The sequence below is a fragment of the Neophocaena asiaeorientalis genome, unplaced genomic scaffold (genome assembly GCF_003031525.2).
Source record: "Neophocaena asiaeorientalis asiaeorientalis breed wild unplaced genomic scaffold, Neophocaena_asiaeorientalis_V1.1 scaffold684, whole genome shotgun sequence".
Lineage (NCBI taxonomy): Eukaryota > Metazoa > Chordata > Mammalia > Artiodactyla > Phocoenidae > Neophocaena > Neophocaena asiaeorientalis.
Genome location: NW_020174048.1, coordinates 1,301,354 through 1,306,866, shown reverse-complemented (window position 1 = coordinate 1,306,866; position 5,513 = coordinate 1,301,354).

Genomic DNA, 5,513 nt, shown 5'->3' with positions numbered 1-5,513 from the left:
AAATGACCAAAGAAACATGAAAATAAAATTTTAACTATCGTACGTACAAGTGACCCTAAAGCAAAAAACGTGTGCGGGCTTAACCTCCCCCCTCCCTCCTCAAGGGTGGACAGGACTTAGCCACTTGCTTCCACACAACAGAGTCTGGAAACGGGACAAAGGTAACTTCACAGTGAAGACGTCCTGTACCCCAGTATGACGTGGGGAGAAAGAAGGCGCCTTCCATATTCTTCCAGAAAACCCATAACCCTTGTCTAAACACAATGAAAACAGAGAAACCCACGCTAAGGGACACTCTACAGATTCCTGAACATTGCTCACCAAACTGTCAAGATCACAAGGGACAAAGGAAGACTGCAGAACTGCACAGACCAGAGGACACCCAGGGGCTATGGTGACCAGATGGCAGTGTGGGGTCCTGGACCGGATCCTGACACAGAAAAAGGATGTTCACAGAAAAACTGGTGAGATCCAAATGAAACCTAGAACTTAGTTAACAGTAAGGTACCAACGTTAAGCTCCTAATTTTGACAAATGTACCATAGTTATGTTAGAGAAACTGGGGAAGGGGTATATGGGACTCGCCTATCTTTGCAACTCTTTCTGCGAATCTAAAATTATTCCAGGAGTTCCCTGGTGGTGCAGTGGTTAAGAATCCATCTGCCAATGCAGGGGTCACGGGTTTGAGCCCTGGTCCGGGAAGATCCCACGTGCCGTGGAGCAACTAAGCCCGCGAGCCACAACCACTGAGCCCGTGTGCTGCAACTACCGAAGCCCATGCGTCTAGAGCCTGTGTTCCACAACAAGGAAGCCATCGCAATGAGAAGCCCACGCACCGCAATGAAGAGTAGCCCCCGCTCTCTGCAACTAGAGAAAGCCTGCGTGCAGCAGCGAAGACCCAATGCAGCCAGAAAAATAAATAAATTAAATTAAATTAAAATAAATTATTCCAAAATAATAAATTGCTTAAAAATGTAAATCTTAGTTTAAGACAACATTGAATTCATTTTATTTATTTATTGTTTAAAAAATTTTTTTGGCCAAGCCGCGGCTTGTGGGATCTTAGTTCCCCAACCAGGGATCGAACCTGGGTCGCCTGCAGTGAAAGTGCTGAGTCCTAACCTCTGGACTACCAGGGCATTCCCAAACATTGAATTCAGAATAAAAAGAATTACACAAGTTAAAGTGTGGTGCTTTATAATTATAATGGGAGGAATATCTGATGAAGATATAACAGTTGTCAATAAAGCAAAACCATAGCATCTCCCTTGCCCTTCTCCTGGGTCAGTGGCAAGGACTGGCTGGTGTGACTAGTGCATTTGGTGGGGCTGGGGGCTGAGAATTCAGTGGCTCAACCAGCAAGTTTGGCAGGGCTGGGCTGGGGAGGGCGTCTGTGTGGTTGGCCCAGCAGTCTTGATGCCAAATAGGTAGTCTGAATGGCCAGGAGGTTTGCCTTATAGGCAACTGAGCAAATAAGTAAATGCATTGTGGATAAGCAGAGCCTTGTTCCAAACACTTGGAAGACTACGAATATGGAAAGGGGGAAGCTTTAATGATCTCTGTTGTATTGAATTAGAATTAGTCATGTCCATAGGAACTCACGGCCTTTAATATGTATCGATAGGGAAATCGATACAGATGTGCGTGTTCATGCATAGATGTTTCCTAGTTCTGCCCACTAAAGGGCTTAGAAGCAATGGCAGTCCAGTGGCAATGAGCTCACACAGCACCCAGATCTTGGTTTCTAATACCATTGTCCACTGAAAGGAACTGGGGCTTCCAGAAAAATGGCTGATTCCAGTCTGCACAGGGAAAATACAGCTGAGCCTGGAATGCCTTGGGTCAGAAAGTAAGAAAGATGTTGGGAACGTGTCAAAACAACACAGGAGCCATCTTGAAGGAGCTTCTGTGGGCCAAGTCCGAGCATCAGAATAAATAAGGATCATAAGAGATTATGACCCACTGAATAGTAAGAATCCATGGATCTCTTCTGACATAAATAAATAAATGAGTAAGTATATAAATAAATGTCAACCAGTAGAAGTAGAATGAGTGATGGAATTAGAAAATCAACATTTGGCATTCATCGTGGTAATACTTCAGGCAAGATTCATCACTGACGTGGAAGAGGATAGATACATCATTTCAGAGTATCTACCCCCAAGCTGTTACCTTCACAGTAGAGCAGCCTGGCAACCTCTTAACCAAGGGATGAAAGTTAATTTCACTAGCAATGGGACAAATTGACACAGGCAACCCTGAAGAGCAGCATTAGTGAAGTAGGTCTAATTGCTATATATCAAACTTTGCATCTTGAAACGAAATACACCTTCCTTTTTAGTGTCTACTGAAGAGTCACAAAATTTGCTTGTGTTATATATTAGTCCACAAAGAAAACGCCAGTAGAATAAGTACAGTTGATGATTGTTTATTTCTGTGAGCAGATGCAGTTTTGAATAAATGGGCTTTAATATCAGTGCTATCGACCAATTTGGGCCCCTTAAGCTGGTGGGCTACAAGCATTTTTTAGCTTTAGAGTATTTTGTCTCTGAAATAATGCAGAGATGGGCAGCCCTGTGTTTATCCAAAAGCCACTTTCTTTCAAGTGCTGTTCAGATGTCCAGGGGCGCACAGTGTCAGATTGCTCGCAGAAAATGCCTCATTACATTCCATGCCCTTGTGCTGGCTAAGTGGAGGGTCATTTGTTTTCATTTTCATTTGTGTGTTGGCGTTTCTTTTGTGAATGTCATGAGTGTTTTAAAAGTGTATTTGCTGGTTCTTCTTAACGTTTAAAAAATACAGTATCTATAATATTTTTATAAAAGGTAAACGTCTACTTTGTCATTTTCTATTTTTAGTTGCCTACAAAATATTACTAAATAATATATATGTTACTTTTATAATGAGAAACAATAATTATATTTTTAAGTCATTTTCTTAGCCTTCTGTAAGTTCTTCCGTTACAAGGTGAGGCTGCGGGAACCTTGAGGGATGGGGGTTGGGATGATTTGAACAGTAAGTTCAGGGAGTGAGAAGGTTATTCTTGTCGATGGTAGAGGGAGGGGCCGTCTTTTCGACCCTTAGAGGCCAGACTCCTCCACAGCCGTGGTCCTCGCAGTTTCTGAAGGACGTGTTGCTTGCTCTCCAACGGGAGGGATGCTCTCAGGTGAGTCTGAGAGCCGGCGGGAGGCCTCAGATCTGTGATCGAATATTGCCTGTTCCAGGCTTTCAAAATGGGTTAAGAGTCAATTGAGAGTTACTCTTATGGGAAAAGGTTAATAGAAATTTTAATGAAAAATTTGACTTTGACGGGATTGGAACTCAGTGGCTTCGAAGTTTGAAACAAAGCCTTTTCCCGTAAGACTGTGGCGTCTCAGGTCAGTTGCTGTCCAAACTGCCCCGTGAGAAAGCGCCCCAGGAGGCACCAGGTTGGTCCCTGGACGCCGGCAGTCATACTGAGCGAGACGGGGTTGGGGGCAGGGGATTAAGGGCTGTGTGCCCTGGGAACCAGAGGACACTTCGTACCCGGTCATATCCGGAGACTTCCCGAAGGTCGGCTCCGTGGGAGAATTTCCCAAACGCTGGTCTCAGCATCACAGCGCAGCCGGGCTCCACGCCGCCGCATCAATGCCCTTCCTTCCGGAAGTGCTCTTTTCTGCTCACGTCTCCCTGCCTGGGGGCCTGGACAGCAGCCCACAGCCCCCTGGGGACAGCACAGCCTCCTCCGGCCGCTGGGGCCTCGTCAGCCCCACGCGCCCGCCTGCAGAGCCAGGGCTCTGCCACACCCTGGTGGGCCTCCCATTGCTGGAGAGAAACACACAGCTGATTCCTTTTTTGCATGACCCCAATTTCAGCATCCCCCCTGCCACTTTGCAGTTGCCTCCCTCTAGGATGTACTGGGAGAAAGGAGGGCTCTCACCCCACCTGCCTCTGCTGTGCCATGCACGCGCCGTGCCCTCACCCGATGGGCCTGCGCACCCCTGCGCACCCCATCTCACCCCGCCTCAGCCTCTGGTCTCACCCCCACCTGCGTGGGCCCTCTCCCCCACACCTTGCTGACGAGTCCTGAATTACAGGCTGCAGAACTTGGGGGCTTCTCGCTTTAGAGAACCAGGCGGTGATGCTGGCGGCGGTACAGGAGGGTCCACGTCTGCTCTGGGCGGGTCAGCCTCCCGGGCTTGGCCTGTGTCAGGGAAGCAAGCTGCCTGGAGGGAACCACGAGTCTTGGTTGACTTGAGGGCTCAGAGGGGTTCAGGGGCTTAGAACAGGAGCAAGGAAAGGTGAGAGGCACTAAGCACAAAAGTCCAGGGGCCCAGCCGGGGCCTTCGGTGGTGGGGCCTCGGCAGAGCACAGAACACTGACGTCTGCTTGGAAGCTAACTCCCCGGGGGTGCACAGGGAGTGAGGTGCTGGTGAGACAGAGAAGCTCGGGGAAAGGCCGCTTGTGGAAGCCTCCTGAGCCTGGTCTGCCCACACCAATGTGGTGGGGAAATGAGAGGTGTGGACGACACTGTGTTGCCCCTGGACCTGCAGGCGGTGGTGGGCAGCCGCTGCTGGGGACAGTCCTTTTCCCTGGGCACTGGGTTAGTTGCGGACACTTGGGGAGGAGCCAAGGAGGGGATTCAGGGGGAGAGGGACTTTTAAAAAAAATTTATTTTTGACTGTGTTGGGTCTTCGTTGCTGTGTGCGGGTTTTCTCTAGTTGCGGCAAGCAGGGGCTACTCTTCATTGCGGTGCGCGGGCTTCTCATTGTGGTGACTTCTCTTGTTGCAGAGCACAGGCTCTAGGTGCGCGGGCTTCAGTAGTTGTGGCTCGCGGGCTTAGTTGCTCCATGGCATGTGGGATCTTCCTGGACCAGGGCTTGAACTCGTGTCCCCGGCATTGGCAGGCGGATTCCTAACCACTGCACCACCAGGAAAGTCCGTACTATTTGATTTCAAACACTAAAATATTTTATAGGCAAGTCTATTCTTTTCACTTTTACCCCAACATTTCTTTATTTATTTCATACAAGTCTTTGATTTTTAACTCTTCATTTAAAAGTGCCTATTTTCTATTTCTGCATATGTCAAAATATACTTTTCCTTCCTTTGACCTGGACTTACTTTCTCCATTTATATTTAACTAAATTTGATCTGTTTCTCTCCTCTAATAAGATACATTTGTCTCAGTTTAAAATTGCCAATTCAATTTTTTTTCTGATAAATAGTTTCTTTCACATCTTCCTCTGTAGGAAGTTTTTGTTTTTTACCTGTGTCTTCTTAGGATTCTATCTATTTGGAGAAAGAGCCCTTTTGGGGTGCTTGTTTCAGTCCCCCCTTCACAGTTGAGGGGTTCTTTCATGGTGGTTATGAGGGTGGGATTTAGAATTCTTCAGCCCTGCTCCCAAAGCACATGAGGGGATGGGGGCAGAGGGGCCGTGTGCTGGGCGTGGTGGTGAGATGTGCAGTCTCTGAGTGGAAATCGGGGTTATGAGTCCCCAGGGTCCCCCAGACCAAGACAGCCCTGCAGCCAT